Source organism: Jaculus jaculus, chromosome 3 (genome assembly GCF_020740685.1).
Source record: "Jaculus jaculus isolate mJacJac1 chromosome 3, mJacJac1.mat.Y.cur, whole genome shotgun sequence".
In the NCBI taxonomy this organism is placed as follows: domain Eukaryota; kingdom Metazoa; phylum Chordata; class Mammalia; order Rodentia; family Dipodidae; genus Jaculus; species Jaculus jaculus.
Window position 1 is genome coordinate 28,205,857 of NC_059104.1, and position 20,107 is coordinate 28,225,963.

The following is a 20,107-nucleotide window of genomic DNA, read 5'->3' on the forward strand; positions in this document are numbered from 1 at the left end:
ATAGAAATGACAGGACCAACTCTAAACAACAAAGAAAATCTGTAGTTGAGCATGAAACAAGTAGTAATAATATCATTGGCAAAATGCTGCACTTTCTCCCACTACCCCGCAAATCTCCCCTGAGCACAAGTATCAGTTATGTCATCAATTAACATGCAGAGGTTAACAAGTTGATACTGATTTCTCCACTTTTAAAAAAATTTTTTTTTGTTCATTATTTATTTATTTGAGAGTGACAGAGAGAGAAAGAGACAGAGAGAGAGAGAGAGAGAGAGAGAGGTTGAGAACGGGCGTGCCAGGGCTTCAGCCACTGCAAAAGAATTCCAGATGCTTGTGCCCCCTTGTGCATCTGGCTAACGTGGGTCCTGGGGAACCGAGCCTCTAACCGGTGTCCTTAGGCTTCACAGGCAAGCGCTTAACCGCTAAGCCATCTCTCCAGCCCTGATTTCTCCACTTTTTGATTTGTGGTTTGTTTTGACTTTGAAACAATTACTCTAGGACACATTTGAGAGGAAGGAAGCACTTGTCTGCACTGTCTTACTGTTTTACCTCACTACGATACTCCCATTGGAAGTGCTGGCATATTTTTCATGACATTATTTCAAATAATACCTGAAAACAATAAAGCAAAACATTTTAGCATATATAGATTCTATCAACCAAGATTTACAATCACCACTGAGGTGGATAATAAATACTCATGTTTACTGATAAAGAAATTGGCAGAGACAGTTTAAGTTACAGCTGAAGAATGGGAGGATAAATTTCATGAGAATTAAGTTAGGAACATATCAAAGAAAGAAATTCTAGATATATGATAACAAACTCAGAGAAGCTAGAGTCCAAAAAAGAGTCAAGTTGTTGAACATTATTCATAGTTGGAAACCACATAAGTTACCAGAATAAAATTAGAATTAGTTTAGAAAATGTAACTTTTTGTGGAGTAGGCTTGGCATGTTAGAGAGTATATGTATATACAAATTAACAATAACAGAATTTTGATTTTGATTTGGCATAAGATTTTTGCTATGTAAAAATGGTGCAGTTAAAACAAGAGGCTGTGGGTTCTATTAAATTCTGCTTTATACTCACAGCCCAGACCCAATAGAACATACCCTCCTTTGGTAGATAAGTAGAACTATATCCAATTGAATGAAATATTTTTTTTGCTACGTTTTGAGATTATGTCTCATGTAGCCAAGACTGGTTTAGAATTTGCTATGGAGGCAACTTTAAATTTCAGATATTCCTATATCTACCTCCCAAGACCAGTTATATAGATTTGCACCACCATACCTGGGTCTCAAACTTTTAAATTTAAAGAAGCTAGATAGTCAAGTTATTCATTCTGAGTGTTTAGCACTGAGAGATTAAATGATTTCTAAGACCCGAGAGTCTTCCCTGTTTTTTCTTATAGCCATCATGTTGTATAAACTTCTGCAGCAAAACATAGTAACACAATATACAGACATATGTTGGAAAAGGAAATAAAATATAAAACATATATCAAATTTTGGAATATTTAAACAATGATAATTATTATAAAATAAAGGGATTATGCTGTCAATCCCATTTGCTTTGATTTATTTATCAGGGATAATTTGCTGCATAATCACAATGAAAAGTTGGTGAATTGACATAATCTATATTAATATTTATTGTTTTGAGAGTATGTTTCTTAAGCTCCTAAGTTTCACTGGATCATTTAATACAATGCACAATTTTTCACAGCACTATATGTTGTTGGATTTTATGCTAATGGATTGCATTTTGTCCCAACGTAATAAGGAATTGGTAAGAAACTGAAATAACAGCTAGGTGTGGTGGCCCCTGCCTTTAATCCCAGCATGTGGGAGTGTGGGAGGCAGAGATAGGAGGATCACAAAGATTCTGAGGCCACCCTGAGACTACATATTCCAGGTCAACCTCCAAAAAAAAAAAGACCAAAATAACAACAAAAAAATAAACAAACAAACAAACAAAAAGCAACTGGAATAATAGTAAGTGTACAGCAGACAGTGATGCATCACTGTAGGTAACACATAGAGGTGGAGATTTGCTTTTTGGTCCTGCAGAATGTTTTGGGGGATGTGTTTTAAACTTTATAGTACCTATGATTATATGTGCTCAGCGAGGTTTAGGTCTCACCTTTAAATTGCTGTTTCCTTCAATAACTCCTTCAGCCATCACCTGTGTTCATCCAAACTCGAACTTCCATTTTACTGTTTATCTCAGCATTTAATCATTTTCAAAACCTATGCCAGAACTCTACCACTCTACAACTGTGTGTGTGTGTGTGTGTGTGTGTGTGTGTGTGTGTGTAAAAGTTTTGTCATGCCTCACATTTTCAGCCACTTATTTGCTTTTAATTCCAAAAGATATTCAGCATATTATATTATATGAAAAGAAACCAAAATTATTTCATGTGTTTAACATGATAAAATGATATACAACATTTATTATATTCTTCTACTGGTGCATGATGTTTTTCAAAGTTTTCTAGATTAGCCACTCAAGATACACACAGACACAAAAGACAAAAAAATGGAAATTTTCTCTTAGTATGCATAATGGGTCTCATTATTTCTAAACCATGCTATTCTATCCATGTATGAGTTCTGAATTCGTTGTGATGCATTAATCATTTAGTTGTATCAATATAAAACTTATTACTAGTATGTTTCTATCTGTGAGACTAGAAAGTAAAAATAATAAACTATGTATGAAAATATACACTCTTTCTGTGATCTCTGGAATGAAAACAGGGATCAACATAACTACAGAAATGCCCCCCTTTTATATTTTTTTCTAAGGCTTTCACCAAAGGAGAAACAAAAATTGTAACAGGGACTAGAATATCCACATGAGGCTAGTCTCTCTGAAGCACACCGGAATGTGAACAAACGGGCATTATCTGCTGAGGAAAGCCACTCCTGTCCTCACACCCTCAGCTATTCTCTGGAGTAGGGATGTATGGGGAGGGAGAGGTAGCAACTGAAGACACCAAGACTTGTATCATCTACCCTGTATAATCCATCACTGGGGTGGAAACTGGCTGTGGGCCACTGTAGAGAGGTTTAGAGAACAGGTGTAACTTGCAGTCCTGGCAGAGGATAAGTAGTGCTTTTGCATCTCTCACACTGACCTTGGACAGTCCAGCCAGGCTGGGCGTCCTGCTGTGCCTCTCTTGACCTCTCCTTGTTAACAAGCACATTCACATTACTTTACTATTGTTAGCTAAGGCTTAAGAAAACCTTTATCTTGTATAGTCTCTGGGTGACACGGAGTATTTTCTTTGGTCTCTCAGCCTACCTCACTTCCTTAGCACAGACACACTCCACTCTTTCACATCATTTCAATTTCTTTCCAGTTATGTTTCCAAGCATGTGTTCCAGTGATGATGGGAATTACACTTTGATCCTCATGCTTTTGTGCAAAGCATTTTATTCCTCAGCTCCTGAGCCTTCCTTCTGTGAATGCAATCAGAGCCCTCCTTAAAGGGCCAGGAGCATCTCTCTGGGTCATACAGGAGAAAGCACATACTGTACCTTTCTAGAACCATGCAGTTTACTTCCTATCTGGTTTCTAATAATACAAAAATGGTATAGTTGTGAAGTAAGAATAGTCTTCATACAATGAATGCAAATCCAATGATACAACATGGACAAAATCTAAAAGAGCCTCAACTAGAATCACAAATATGAAATTATAATATGCAAGATAGTTCAAGCAATATAAATACCTACCAAGCTTTCCTATGTATATGGACTCAAAATACTATGCGTTATGATATTGGAAATGGTGAAAATCTGAATTGATCTGACAAAACGCAACTCACATAAATTTCATCTGATTTCATTGCTAAACTTGACATCCTGACCTGAAAAGTCATTTAGAAATCCAGGAAGCCTATAAGAGCCATGAAAGTATGGGGATAGAAAAATCTGAAGGCATTATACTTATCCACTAGAAACTTATTGTAAAGCCATTTAGCACTGGAGTGAGTCTTGACTGTACTTTGATGAGAATAAACTTAAAAATCATTTAAACTGGATTTATAATCAGGAAATAGGTCTTAAGATTATGGACAATTATTTTCAACAAAGAAAGAGAGAAAATTGGATTTAAGAGTTTAGTAATTCCAAATAACATTAGCATGATTATATACATGCAAATGACATAGAAATCGTATTGAACACCACGTGTAACTTTAACACCATATCATATGGACACTAGCATGAAGAGCCAAAGCTATACAAGTCCAAGAAGGATCTGTCCTTAGGATCTGGGTCTAGAAAAAGAGAAGCAGATTCTCTAATGGAGAGTTAAGGTAGCACCATATAAATAAGATAACCCTTATTTTTTCAGAGAGAATTTAATAGATGTAGGCCCTGCAGAAGAGGGGGGCGGAAAGAATGTCATTGCCACATGTTGGATCATGACACCCAGATACATGTCCTCTTATCCATAACTGTGGGCTAACTCCACAATGCATTACCCAATACCTCAACAAGGTGGGGCCAGGGGGAGGGAGGAGGACAGGGAGGAGGCTAACAATGGTACCACCCTGACTTTTTATTAATTTTATTATTAAAAAAATTCTTAAAACTAATTAATAAAAAAGAAAAAAAGTCCCAGAAGAATATAACTATATGTCCATGAAGATGTAAACTTTTAGAGATAGGGCATACACACACACACACACACACACACACACACACACACACACACACACAACACACACTCCATCATGATTTTAGTTAAAGAATTCCGAAGTATCCCACTGCCCTAAGACAACATAGCAAATTCCAGGTCTGCCTGGCCTAGAGAGAGACCCTACCTTGATAAACAAAACCAAAAACAAACAGCAACAAAGAAACATGTATTGGTGAGGATGTGGATAAGTTTAAATCACCATATTGCTTTGCAGAGTGAAAAGGTTTCAACTCTAAATGTCAGTGTGATCATAAGTCCAAAAGATAAATAGGCAAATGTAGAGTTACTAAATAACCCATGCATACGTATACATATACATAGAAATATACATATACATATATACATACATATATATATACATATACATATATATATATATATATATGTGTGTGTGTGTGTGTGTGTGTATGCATATATATATCTCCTTATAACAGTATTAATATGAATATTACACTCCATAATCAAAATATATAAACAATCCAAATGTCCTTTGATGTGTTAACAAGAGCTGGTACTTCTATTCAATGGGGTAATATTCAGAAACAATGAGTGATAGAGTACTTATATGTGATAATCTATACATGCAAACATTCAAATTGTCCTATTAAAGAAAGAAGCTAGTCACAAAGTCCACAAATTATACCAATTCATGTATACAAAATGTCCATAATATACATGTCTACAGAAATGAGAACTTAAGTTATCCATTATTTACATCTGTGATTAGAAAATGTAAAGAGGGGAATTATGTAGAATGTTGTCATTTTTGAGGTTATAAAATTTTGTAAAATTGACGACAATAATTCCAGAACTCAATACATATATTAAAATTTATATTTTACATGATAGAATTATATATGTACTTTTCATTGAAGAAGTTACTCTAAAATAACACAGCTACATAGGAGTATAGTATAAAGCTATAAAATACCATTGTTCAAATGGTATAGTTCAAATAGTATATTTAAATTTTGAATTTTTAGCATGTGTGTTAAGATCTCCTTTTGATCCTCTAGGTGTTTTATACTTTTGCTTAAAATTCTTACATTTATTTTCTCTTCATTTGAAGAAAATGACATCTTCCCTTGTTCCTGTCAGCACAATCCATCTTTCCTCTCCTAAGATTTAGGGCAAGGTTATTATAGTCAATGTTTGCTATACATAAAATTGGATTATAATTCTTTAGACTTTTTAAGTTATATTGTTTTATTAATAACAGACTTTCTATGGATATATGTTATGTTGATATCATCTTTTCAACCCTCCCTACACCCATTCCGCTGGGGGCCCTCCACAGTGGGGTTTCTTACAGTCCCCAGGGGGTTGTGGGTTATGAGTTGGGAGAGCAGCAGTCAGTTCCCTGGGGGCTGGAGGCAGTGCCCTTTGGTATGACATCCCAACCTGTGGCTCTTACAATTTTCCCACCCTCACTTCCACAAAATTCCCTGAAGTTTGGTGGGTGTGTTTTAAGTCTACTTCAGTGAAGAACTCTTAGGAGCCTCTGGATTTCAGTGTTGGCATGTGCTGATTATCCTCAGCATCTGTCTTGTTCACCCAAGCACTGATTGTTAGGCTTGGTGTCAAAGCAGCACTCTTGCTTGTCTCCCTACTTTCTCTGTGGTCTCACCTAGGCCTTAGTTTAAATGTTACTGGTGGATTATCTCTTCTGGTCTCACTACAATTTGAAAAAGACAAGCAGATTCTCCAATGGAGAGTGAAGACAGCATAGATTAAGTTGGATAAGCATTATTAATTTTGGGAGAGTTTGATGGATGTAACCCCTCTGTTAGCCAAAGGTTAGTGGAAGCTTAACATTGGAGAGCATGATCTTTGTCTGCATAGTGTCCTGACCTTGTTCCCAGTTCCAGATATGTGCTTCTTTCCAATGTGTAGATCTCTCAGCCAATCAGAAAGCCATTGCTTACCCACAAAGCTTGTGCACCTCATTGAACTGCTGTGTACTTCTGAGTAGCTTAGGCAACTGCTTGCTCACACCATTATTGACCCCTTTTCCCAAGTAGCTTATGTAGTGCTTTCAAATAATAAATGGGCTAATAGTCTGGGTATTAACTGTCTTCCAGATTCCAGCCAGGTCTCACCACGTTCTGTGTCAGCAGTAGATGGTGTCTTCAGGGATAGGGCCTTACCATTTACGTGAGATAGGTAATAAAGCACTTTGAAAGAAGACTCTTATTTTGGGAACCTCATAGCTCTCTCATATCAACAGCTCAATGTGGGAAACACCAATTTCTGGTACTGGGAACTATAGGCCAGAGCCAGCCAGTTGTTTTAAGGTTATTTTTCATCTCACCCTCTTCACGGCCTTTCATTTCAGATGCTACCCCTATACTCCTGTTGAGAGTTAAATATTTATTCTACCTTCATGGATAAAGTTTTCTATGGTGTCAGCTCATTTTAGGTTTAGTTTTTTGTTTATTTTCCTCCAACTCCCTTTCCCCTTCCCCAAACCCTTCTGTCCTTATTGTCTTTGTCTCATGTTGCCTACAGGTATGCCAGCAACTCAAACTGGCCCAGATTATGAACTACAGATGAGTGAGAATATGCAGTGTGTGTGTTTGTTGAGTATGATCTGTTCTAAGTCCACCCATTTTCAAAAACAGAGCAGAGTGCTAGAAATACAAATGGATAATACTTTAAGCAAATGTTCAACATCCCTAACCATTAGGGAAATGCAGATTAAAGCAACTATGTGATTCCACCTTACTCTAGTAAGGATGACAATCATAAAATAAAAAAGAATCAAATGTCACAAGCAATGTTGGTGAGGATGTGAATTCACTTTGGGTGGAAATTTAAATGTGTACAACCACTATGAAAATCAATATGGAGATTCTTGAAAAAGAAAAGAGGAACATATAACTACCAACACTCTCAGTTATTTCCTTACTGGGCATTTACCCTAAGTGTTCCACACTTTACTTTTGAAGAAATCTCCTTACTACTGCTCATTGAAACTATTATTTCACATGGCAGGATTGTGGAAGACTAAAGGAAGAGGAGTTATTTGCTCAACCATGTTTATAGCTGCTCAATTCACAATAGCTAAGAACTGGAATCAACCCAGGTACCCATCTTTGAATGAATGAATAAAAAAGTTGTGGTACATTTATACAATGGAATTCTACTCAGCAGTAAGAAAAAATTATTCAACAAAATTTGTAGGAAAATGGACAGACTTAGAACAGATCATACTTTTTAGATTTTAAAACAAATGTGATATTATGCATATGAAAGAATTATTTTCTATTCTTTGTGTAGAAAAAGACATTATGTTGTTTTATGTTTGTCCTAGAGGATTATTATTATTATTTTTTTCAAGGTAGGGTTTCACTCTAGCTCAGGATGACCTGGAATTCACTATGTAGTCTCAGGGTGGACTCGAACTCATGGTGCACTTCCTACCTCTGCCTTTTGAGTGCTGGAATTAAAAGTTTGAGCCACCATGCCTGGCCCTATAGGATTGTTTTTATTCATATAATTATTAATGATCTGGATTTCTGGATTCCATAAACTTACCCACAAAATACAACTCAAGACGTAGTCTTTTTGTGCTCTCTTTGTTGATATTTTTTAAAATAGCATTTAAACTTTTATTAGTTGTTGTAATAAGCAATGAGTTTACAGTGATGTGCTTGTCAAGTATACCATCTACTTTGATTTACTCCACATTCCATTCTGAGTCTTGTCCCCTCCTTCTACTAGGCCTCCTTCTTACCAAATATCTACCCCTTCCATCTCTCTCTCTTTCTCTCTCTGTGGCCTAGGTGCCACAGATGAAAGAAAAGTGTGAGACTTGGGTATGTGGGCTTGGCTTATTTTGTTTAATAGATCATCTCCAATTCAAGTTCCTGTACATGGTATGATTTCCTTTCCTTCTTATTCATACAAATCTCCCTTTGTGTATGTATAGCACATATTCATATCTGCTATTGGTCACCATAGCTGAGCTATTTGCAAATTGTGCTAAAACACACACATGTGAGCATCTGCCTGTAGAGTATTCTGCATGACATTACTTTGAGTTTATGAGTGTATATTACCAGTAGTGGAATAGCTAGATATTATGATATTTATATTTTAGGTTTGGAGAAAACGTCTGACAGATTTTCCCTATTGTCTATCTATACCAGTTGAATTCCCATTAGAAATTTATAAGGGATCCCCCATATCCTCTCCAGTATTCCTGATATATGTGAATGCCACTCAAATAGGGGCATGATGTATCTCAATATGGTTTTGATTTGCGTTTTCCTGATGGTTAATAGCATTGCACATTTTTTTTTTCATTTTTCACATTGTCCATCTACACTTCATAACTGAAGAATATTTGTAAATTTTGTATAATCATTTTCTTTCACACTAGATTATTTGTGGGGGATATTATTTAATTTTAGGGTTCTTCATACATTCTGGTATTGATACCCTGCCAAATGCATATACCTGGCAAATTTTCCTCCTATATTGAATGCTGTCTCTTCAGCCTATGATCTCTTTTGCTGTATGTGAAACAACTTTTTATAGTATTGTATAATTACAATTATAAGTCATTAGAAATATTTTTCTGATATTAAAGTCCTTAGGTATTTTACAAGATATTCGTCCATACCTATATCTTGAGATATTTCACCTATTTTTCCTGTTGCTTCATGGACACATTGCTTTTTATTCATTTTTCAAATACCTGTGATTTTCCCTATCTCTGTGTGGAATTCCTTTTACTCCTCCACACTATAAAATTTTGTATTTCTTAGAAATCTTCCTTTAGTCTTCCACAATCATGCCATGTGAAATAATAGTTTCAATGAGCAGTAGTAAGGAGATTTCTTCAAAAATTTTCACAAATCTACATACAAATGAAATAAAATACAACAGTGTAAACATAACATGACTATAATATAACACCACATTCTCACATTTTCTTACTAAATTTTTGTATCAGTTAGTTTTTTTGTTTGTTTGTTTTTTGTGTTTTGAAGTAAGGTATCACTCTAGCCCAGGTTGACGTGTAATTCACTCTGCAGTCTCAGGGTGGCCTAGAACTCACGGCAATCCTCCTACCTCTTTCTTCCAAGTGGTGGGATTAAAGGCATGAGCCACCATGCCCTGCTGATCAGTTAGTTTTTGCTGATTTACACACCACCTTAACGTTTTTACTTTATTATTGAAAAAAATGTGTGTGTGTGTGTGTGTGTGTGTGCGTGTGTGTTTGTGTTTGTAATGCATTTTAGTCATATCCACCCATGTTCTTTCTCTTCTCAACTCCCCACTCTAGTCTTTCTTCTTCCAAGTAATTACTTCTACTTTAATTTTGTGTGGCCAGTATATTTTAACTAAGGTTGTTTGCTTGACCATGTTTGTAGGCTTTATCTACTGGACATGGATAACTTACAAGAGACTATACGACTTAAGAAACTGTCCCGGCCTACCCCAGCTGTCCAGTGTTTTAAACAGAGCAGACCACAGGTTAGGTCATTTATACTCTTATGTCTGATTTGGCTGTATGTGTCTCCTCTGCTCATTTTCTTCAAATATCATTTGGTCACATGGTGGTTAGCTTGCCCAGTGTGGTTTGAAAGAAGTGATTTGGCTCCCATTCTGACAGAATTGCAGTGGAACACTAACCCATAGATACGGAAAGAATTTTGTTTTTGCAGATAAATACAATAAAACTGAACCTGTAATGCTAAATAGAAATTACAGTAAATGCATCTTTTCAGTCAACACATCATTATTAGACTAAACTTTTAAAAAACCTGATCATTGCCCAGTGCTGCGAATATACATAAGCCTCAAATTACCACATTGGAACTAGTAACAGTAGACTTCATACAGAAGTGAACTGAAGAATATATGAAGTAATACAGAGCATGAAAGGGAACTCAAAAATATTTTTGTAGGGCTGCAGAGATGGCTTAGCAGTTAAGGTGCATGCCTTCAAAGCCTAAGGATCTAGATTTGATTCTCCAGGTCCCACATAAGCTAGATGCACATGGATGGTGGTGCATGCATTTGGAGTTCCTTTGCAGTGGCTAGAAGCCACTGTGCTCTCTCTCTCTCTCTCTCTCTCTCTCTCTCTCTCTCTCTCTCTCTCTCTCTCTCTCTCTTCCTCTCTATCTCAAATAAATAAAAAGTAAGTCTTTAAAATATTTTTAGTGAGTTTAATTTAACAAATTAGACATTTTGCATTTTCACCTTGGGTTCTTTTCCTATTTTGTAGTACCATATACTGTGGGAAATTAAAACCTTGTGCATATACATTTTCACAATTCTGCAAAATCTGAACTCTCCAAACAAAGACTACTGATGCCCTAGTTAATGGGTCTTAGTGAGTTACATTGTACAGGCTTAAATCTGTAATAGAACTGATGCTTTCATTAAAAGGTTTTGAAGAGGGTTGTCTTTTCCATTTATTTTTACATCTTTCTCTTCTCTATTTATTTCTTACTTTACCATCTTGTCTCCTTCTTTCCCTCCCTCCCTCTCTCATTCCCTCCCACTTTTCTCATATTTCCCCACCTGACTTCACTTCACATTTATCCTTCTTCCTTTTTCCTTCTCTTCCTCTTTCTTCCACCTTGACAGGAGCAGACAGGAGCTGTGCTATGTAATTGTTACATGTCCTAAGTGTCATTCCCCTGTCCTGTGGCACACACTAGGTTGCACACACTTGTTTATCTGTTGTCCATGATGCAGTTATAATGGAACTGGGCCATGACTACCAGTGTGATTAAGTCTCCTTGATAGTAAACTAAATGTCTACCTCTGATGGGGAGGTGTAAGATACTAATAAGATGGAAAATAAGATGGTTGTAGAAAACATTAACAGGGCAATATCACAGATCATTTGCTGTTTCTAGCTTAATGAAGTCATCTCATTATCTTTGTGTTCCACTTTCTATTTTTTTCTCCAAGAGATATTTTTCTATTGAAATTTTCTGATAGATATAATTAAAATTTAACATATACCAATTTATTTATTGAGCCAAAATGTGGACAATATATTTCTCTCTAAATATAAAATACAGAATGATATATTTTTCTCCTGCTAAATTTTATGTAAATATATTTTCCTTAGAACACAATCATTACAATATTCATCTTAGATTATGTTGTTTCTCAACAAAGAAGAAACATCAAATTATCTTTTTTTTTCCCTCAAACACTAACTTTATTTCTATTTTGCCACAATTGAAAATCTCTTCAGAGTGCTGAAGAGATGGCTTAGCAGTTAAGGAATTTTCCTGCAAAGCCAAAGGATCCCGGTTCAACCCTCTAGGACCAACATAAGCCAGATGAAAAAGGGGGTGCATGCCTCTGGAGTTCATTTGCAGTGGCTGGAGGCTATTATGTGCTCATTCTCTCTTTCAAATGAATAAATAAATAAATAATATTAAAAAAGAAAATATCTTTTGCTACTGAGTCTATAAATTGTTTACAAATTTTAAGGAATTAACATAAGTCAAAAGTATCTAAAATTTGTCAGCTATGACAGGAGTGTTCAATAACCCCTCTGGCAAGTCTAGTAGTGTAAAGACTGTATTTTAGGATTCACAAAGCACTGAGTTTTTATTTAAAGAGGAAGCATATGGTGCAAACAGAAGGAGAACAGAATGTGGGCATGCATGGTGCTTCTGAAAGCCATCTCAGGTGCCAGCTCCCTGGGGCTTCAATTTGCTCAAGGCTGTGTTCTCTGTCACCAGATTTGCCATAATCACTTGGACTTTGGAAAGAATCCTGGCTGCCTATGAACTCAAAGCAAAACTATACAGTATGTCTGTCATATTCCTGTGGCCTTTATTAATCTAAGCTAGTAGATAAGATAAATCAATTGAAAACTCTTAGCAAATAATTGATAAATATTCCAAAAGAAAAAAAAATAATAAGTCTTGAAACATCTTATCTACTTGATCAAAAGATGGGGTAATATTTTGAACAAAATTCTACTGGGAACATCTATTTTGTGGTCATGTGTAAATTATTTTCTATAAATAATAATTTTCATAGTAAACTTCATTGACCTTATGAAAATTTCAATTATTTAAATAATTGAATACAATAATAAGTATTATAAATTCATTTTTCAGATATCTTATTTAATCTGACAAATTCACATGTATTACATGAGGTTGAAGTTACATTTTTGGTTAAATGTATATTCTTATGCCAGTATTCCCTCCATTGTAAGTAGAATCTGAAATTATGATTGTGTTTCTTTGTATGGTCCCATAGACTCAGGAGGGTTTTTTTCTTTTCTTTTTCTTAAAAATTAAGCCTGTAGCTTCAGCCTTTAGTAGGCACATTCCATCTACATCTGATGTGTTACTGGTGCAAATCTAAATTTCAACCCAAAGGTGTTCAGAAAGGTTTTTAGCTCTGTTGTGTTTTGTGTGTGCTGGTGTTGGTGTTTTTGTTTCTCTGCATGGATGTAAGATAGCAGTTTCTTCCTCCCTTAATGGACCTTTCCCTGCATCTGTAAATTTTAAATAAATCCTTTTCTCCCATAACTGTGTCTGGTTTGGATGCTCATCCCAACATTGTGGAGCTGCCTACTACAGTGAATAGCTCACATTACAGTGGATAAAACAGAGTGGCCTAGAGTGGTTCAGAAGAATTTATAATCTTCATGGACATGCCTACAGTGATTTGCACCTGAATTTTGACCTCAACTCTCAAAGGTTTCAATAAAGGTATATCCTACAATGGAATAATTCATTGACTGTTTGCAAACACTCAAGCTCTAATCATTTCCCCCTAAGTACATATGTTCTCAAGGAAGGTCTAAATATTTAAGCTACTGAGGAATATTTCACACACAAACCACAGTGTTCAGTCCCTGGCCCATTAGGCTCAGGTCCATTTCAGATTTCAGGATACATTTTGTTGTCAGACTTTTCCTAATAGACGTGGTAGGGCCACCTTGCACTGCTCTGGCTCATTCCCAAAAGGGATCAGTATTGCACTCTCTTCTGCCATTCTACTGCTGGAGCTGGTCTCAGGTACTCACACCCCATGGGGAGGAAAGAAAAAGCAGTGGCCTCTGCTTCTACTTTTATCATATGCAACTGCTAAAAGGTCCTCAGATGGAATGAATAATATCAAGGATAGAAACTTATGTATAGCATGGTGATGGTAAATCTTAGGGGTCAACTAGTTATCTTTTAAAATGGAAAGGAGAACAAAATTATGGATTTTCCATGATTTGACTATTTGAAGTGGCAAGATGCCACCTGAATGAAGTGGCACTATTCTGGGGGTTGGGATTCCTGGATTGTATCAAAAGGACAGAACCACCTGACATCAGCATTTGTGGCTCTCTGCTTCCTGACTGTGGATGCAATGTAATCAGCTGCTTTCTGTTGCTGATGCCATGCCTTTCTAGCCATACAGGGCTGTAATCTTGAACAATACCAATCAAGCCCTTCTCACTTTAGTTGTTTTCATCAGATACTTTGTTTTGCAAAGATAAAGGTAATTAATATAAATTTGATGAGGAGGGGGATTAATTAGGTGCCCACCCCATGAAAAGTTTAATCCTTTATACTTATACTAATTTTTTTTTTTAATTTTTATAATATTCAATGAATTGTTTCTCAGGTTTGAAAGTGTCAAGAATCTCCCCAGCATATTATTTAGCTAGCTGTTAATTTCCTCAGGAAATTTGGCTCTACAGAAATATTGCCATATTTGCCTTCAAGCAACTTTTGCAGACACATGTGTTGACTCTATTCTTTCCTCCACCCTTATTGAATGCCGTAGCACCTTATAACCTCTGTGCACATATTACTCACATGTACAGATTACTCATATTTTCAAAAGCCTATTCTACCTTGTAAAGGTCATACTATACCAAGAATTTCAGTAAAGCTATTAATGCTTTCTACTTGTTACAAGGTCTCTGATGAGTTAACTAATTTCTTATTCTTTTGTAAAAACATTTACATAGGCTTGAGAAAGTGTGCTTCAAACACCACTTTTCACAAGCAAAAAAATAAAAAATCTAAATCTAGCCTTTCTCTATTATTTACCCTTCCATGATATTTATGGGAGTCTCAGCTGTTGATAATCAAATGACACTATCATATTTACCAAGCCCTACTATTAGTTTACAGTGGCCCATTGAGAACTGATTTCCCTCATATAGGGTCAAGTTATATAACCTTTGTATCAAAGAGGGATGAATAGATATTATGACATTTTTTCCTGCCTTCATGATATGTAGAATAATCTAATCTTCCCCCTACAAAACAGGCTGTGAGGGACCCTTCTATTCTTTGTTTAAAAGTCTCCTCTAATGCAAACAGTCTAGTTGCCATACATGCTCTGGTTATCCCAGATCCCTGTGCTGGATTGTTATTAAGGCAGCATTTGTATACTTCATCTCACTCTCCATTTTCTCCATATTGTCTGCTTATTCAGCAGCTAATGTATAAGAGAGTGTATCCTCCCTCCAGTAACTGCCTGCTGCTCCCACAAGGCATAACCCAAAACCCCACAAGGAATAGCAGTAACCCCACTGTGGAGGGCCCCCAGTGGAATGGGAGCAGAAAGGAGGGTAAGGATGGTGCCAAGACATGATGTATCCATCTATACAAAGTATGTTCTTTTTTAAATTTTTTGTTCATTTTTATTTATTTAGTTGAGAGCAACCAACAGAGAAAGAGGCAGATAGAGAGAGGGAGAAAGGGCACTCCAGGGCCTCCAGCCACTGAAAATGAACTCCAGATGCATGTGCCCCCTTGTGCATCAGCTAATGTGGGTACTGAGGAATCAAGCCTCGAACTGGTGTCCTTAGGCTTCATAGGCAAGCGCTTAACTGCTAAGCCATATCTCCAGCCCACAAAGTATAGTCTTAATAAAACAAATGAATAAATTTTTAAAAGATAGTGTATACATGTCATTTAGGCTATTATAATACCTGTGTCAATGTGGGCAAGTTTTTCAAGGCAGGAGACTGAGCCTCAATTACATGTCTTATGACAGCATTGAAGGACACACATGTAACACCTAAGTTTGCTTATGATCCCACATATACTAGTGCTACATTAATGTATTTTGATATATAATATAGTCCAATAGCATTTTGGAATAGTTTTTGTAGTCATAAAGTAGATCACATTTATCAAGACTTATCATCTAGTAAAAGACACCACACTTGGATTATGCTAGGAACACTCTACTCTCAGATGACTAGACATAATTAACACATCTTGTTGCCCATTGCAAAGAGCATATAACTGCCACTGTAACAAGAAGGCACAATATCTCATACCACATAGGGGTGCTACAGATATCTTACTGCTTCCATTGACATTCTATGATCAGATGGTGCAGCCCAACTTGCATATTAATCTAGCCCATCACAAGATCCATGTAGCTTATGTTTTGCTCCACAAGTTCATGTGTGGGTGTCATTTGTGCCATTTCTCCTGGGGGTATATGCACACATTTATATTCACTCCAGATAGTACATTGATGATCAACTCAAGAAACAAGTCCAGCTAAGTGGATCATCGAGTTTACTAGAGCTAATTAGATGAGCATGGATAACTCACAGGAAGCTTCTTCACAAGAAGACACACCCTGGCTTGACAGATGACTTGTGAAAGTTGTATCATTGAATATCCTTGCTCAAATTATATCCAGCTACACTAGAGAGTTTTCTCCCCTCTAGTAGTTGTTTGCTATTTATATAACCTTGGGAAGGGATATTATGAATTTTGTTTCTGAGTTTCTTGAGTCTTATATGCTACCGTCCACCAGCTCCAGAAGAAAATGACTCACGTAGCAGGAATATCTACACAATAAATTTAGTTCATTTCCCACATTACCCACACTCTTAATGGCTCTAGAATGTTGTGAGAGCCTGAGTTCAAAGCTACAGACTAAAGTTTAGTTTGTGAGCACATGTAGAATATAAACTAGTAACACACTACAAGGTACAGAGGTATAGGGTTGGTAGGCTATTTTCACCACTGTTGCTGTGGCCAAATACCTGACAAGAAGCAACTTCAGGAAGGAAAAGTTTATTTTTATAGTTCAAAAGGTAGAGTCCATTGTAGCAGGGAAGGTGTGGCAACAGGAACATGAAGCAGCTCATCACATTAAACCCAGTCAGGAAGCAGAGTGAAGTAAATGCTAGAACTCAGCTTGTTGTCCTATTTTTGTCTAGTATAGAGCTCTTGCCCTTTGACTAATGGCACCAACGGTTGACCCAATCTAGAAACTCTCTCACAATATGCAAATAAATGTGTCCTAGATGATTCTAAATCTTGTCCAAGTTGACAGTAATATTTATTTCAGAAATTAATCCTCTATCAAGATGACTTTTTTTTAAAAAAATTTTATTTATTTATTTGAGAGTGACAGACACAGAGAGAAAGACAGATAGAGGGAGAGAGAGAGAATGGGTGCACCAGGGCTTCCAGCCTCTGCAAACGAACTCCAGACGTGTGCGCCCCCTTGTGCATCTGGCTAACGTGGGACCTGGGGAACTGAGCCTCGAGCCGGTGTCCTTAGGCTTCACAGGCAAGTGCTTAACCGCTAAGCCATCTCTCCAGCCCTCAAGATGACTTTTAAACATCACTTTTAGGTCATAACTTTCCATTCCTTCTTCCCAGAGGCTCATGCATTTCATAATGAAAAGTGAATTCTATCCAACTTCAAGAATACAATGTCTAAAATCCATTCACAGACACAAAACACTTGATTTATTTTTGACTTATTTAGATTCTCTATAAATATAATTAAAATTTTGGGCATCTGGTACTCATGATGGAATAATCATAAGTTCATAGGGCTTTGTCAGTCTCATACTACCAACTCTGCTTCCTGAAGTACAGATGGCCACTGTCTTTGGAAAGCTCCATTTGATGCTTATAGTTTTCCCTTGCTGGCTTCCCATGGTTCTGGCATCTTCAACATTTTGGAATCTCTATCACAACTTTCACCTTCACAGCTTCATATCATGCCATTTATGGCCTTCTTGAAGAGACTTGGACCTTACTACACAAGGCCTGTCTTCACTGTCATTCTGGAATGGTGAGGCAAGTCTCCATGACTCCTGAAGCTTGCACCTTTCGCAATCTGCAAATCTAGTTCCACATGGATCATGTTTCTAGTAATACAAGATTTGTATAGAGCTCAGACCACTTGGGACAACTTTGTATTTGTTTCTGTCTGTCTTCTATCTGACCCTGGAGAAACACTTCTTTTTCTCAACATTCTGCTCTTCAAAACTTCCCAGAATAGGCAGTGGCTTTCAAGCTAGGACTCCTTTCAGGATATTCTAAGTTTAAGACTCTCCTTTCTTATCAATTTTCACGTCTTCACAATATGGAGATTTTGATTGATGGGGTCTTATTCTCAGGATGCCTTTCCTCTGTCCTAGTGCCCATAATGAGGTTTTTAATTAATGACATTAATCCCTTTAGCAATTTCAGCTCCCTTTAAAATCACCTTGTCTTTAACCACATGTATTTTATTTTCCTTAAAAAATTAAACATTTTTCATATATTTATGCTATCTCACCCCATCTCTCACTCTGAAGACCTAGATCACAGAGTAGTAGCAATGACATAGCCTGGATGATATTCTGTCTTTTGAGACACCTTCCATCAAAAAAAATTAGAATAATAACAATTCTAGCGGGCTTTCTATGTGCGCTCCTTATATAGAACTTTAAACTTACCAACCTTCCCATGGTTCATATATGCCTTATTGCTTAACAGTGTGGACCGAATAAGTGAGAGCTGCAAGCATGTCAGAGCTTGGATAGTATACACTCTTGAAATTTTCTGCACCAAAGTTATTATTCATTAGTTTGGAATTCAGTCTCAATGAAGTTCTCAGGCAGCCAGATTTTTTATTAGCCTTTCATGTGAAAATGTTCTTGACTTTTTGTTCTTTTTTTTTTTTTTTCTAGAACACTATGAACATGCCCTCCACTGTCTGCATTTGTCACAGCAGTTTGGTCTTCAAAACCCTCTCCAAAATAGCTCATTAACCTCTGCTTAGAAAATTATTTACTATAGTATTTTCTAACCCAAAGTCCACATTCTTTCATACCTCTCCTCTAAACCAATGGCCCATAAACCACATGGTCATGTTTATAACAGCAATAGTCCCATTGTTTCTGGATTTGTGGCTGCAATGAAATACCAGATAAGAAGCAACTTAAAGGAGAAAGGGTTAACTTGGACTTAGAGTTCAAGAGTTTACAGTCATTCATGATAGAGAAGACGCTGTAGCCAGAGCATAAAGTATCTACTTACATTCTATCCACATTAACACAGAGCACTCAAACTATCAAAGCCTTCACAGGCATGCCAATAGTTTTGTCTCCTAGGTGTTTCTGCCTCTTGTCAAGTTGACAGTGTTATCCATGAAAAAACTAGACTTTTGCATTCCAAAAGGGAGAAATAAAGGGATAAGCATGGAGAAAAAAGTCAAACCAAAATAAGACTCAAACCATCAGGATAAACATTAGATACCATAGCTTCATGTTTAGCTCCCTACACAGGTGATGATGGGATGTGGACCCGAGAAGACTTGGTTATCTCATTCACATGGGCTCTGGTTCAGGCTCTATTCTTTGCTTATAGTTTTCTGTAGTATATGGTCCTCACTCCTAACACTTCTACATGCTTTGTGTCTCCATTGGTGCTTAAGAATCATCTTCATATATTCAAGCACTGTCATCTTTGAAACCGCCTGAGGAAGTTCTGACTCTGACATGTATCGGTTGTATTCTGAGATCTTCCTTGAAATTTGTATAGAAATTTCCATAAATCTTACCATGGTATATTTCTGCAAAACAAGAATTATATGGAAGACACTAAAGTCTGAGAGTAGCTCAAGAATTAGTGGTGCTCTCTTGGACCATAATCACAGTGATATCTGTGAAACTGGTTGCCTGATTAGAAGGAAACCTTTCTTTAGATGGCCTTGTACAATCACCATATTACATGTAAGTTTAACTCTTTTTACCTGAAATGGCTGTACTCTCACAAATTTCTGAGATGCCTTCTGTTCATTTTTATTATTATCCCAATGACAATATGTTGACTCTTTTCTAAAAAATACATTTATTTATTTGCACATGATCATTTATTTGTAGGTGTGTGTGTGTGTGTGTGTGTATGTGTGTATATCTATGAACATGGCAGAGACTCTTGCTGCTGTAAACAAATGCCAGATGCTTATATCATTCTTTGTGCATGAATTTTTGTTTATGCTAGGAAATTTAACATGGGATTGGCATGATTTGCAAGAAAAAGGCTTTTACCTTTAATTCATCTCCAGGTGACCCTAATCTCTTCAGTAGCCATACTTTTCTGGCCTTATCCTTAAAGACCTTTCATTTCTGGGCAAT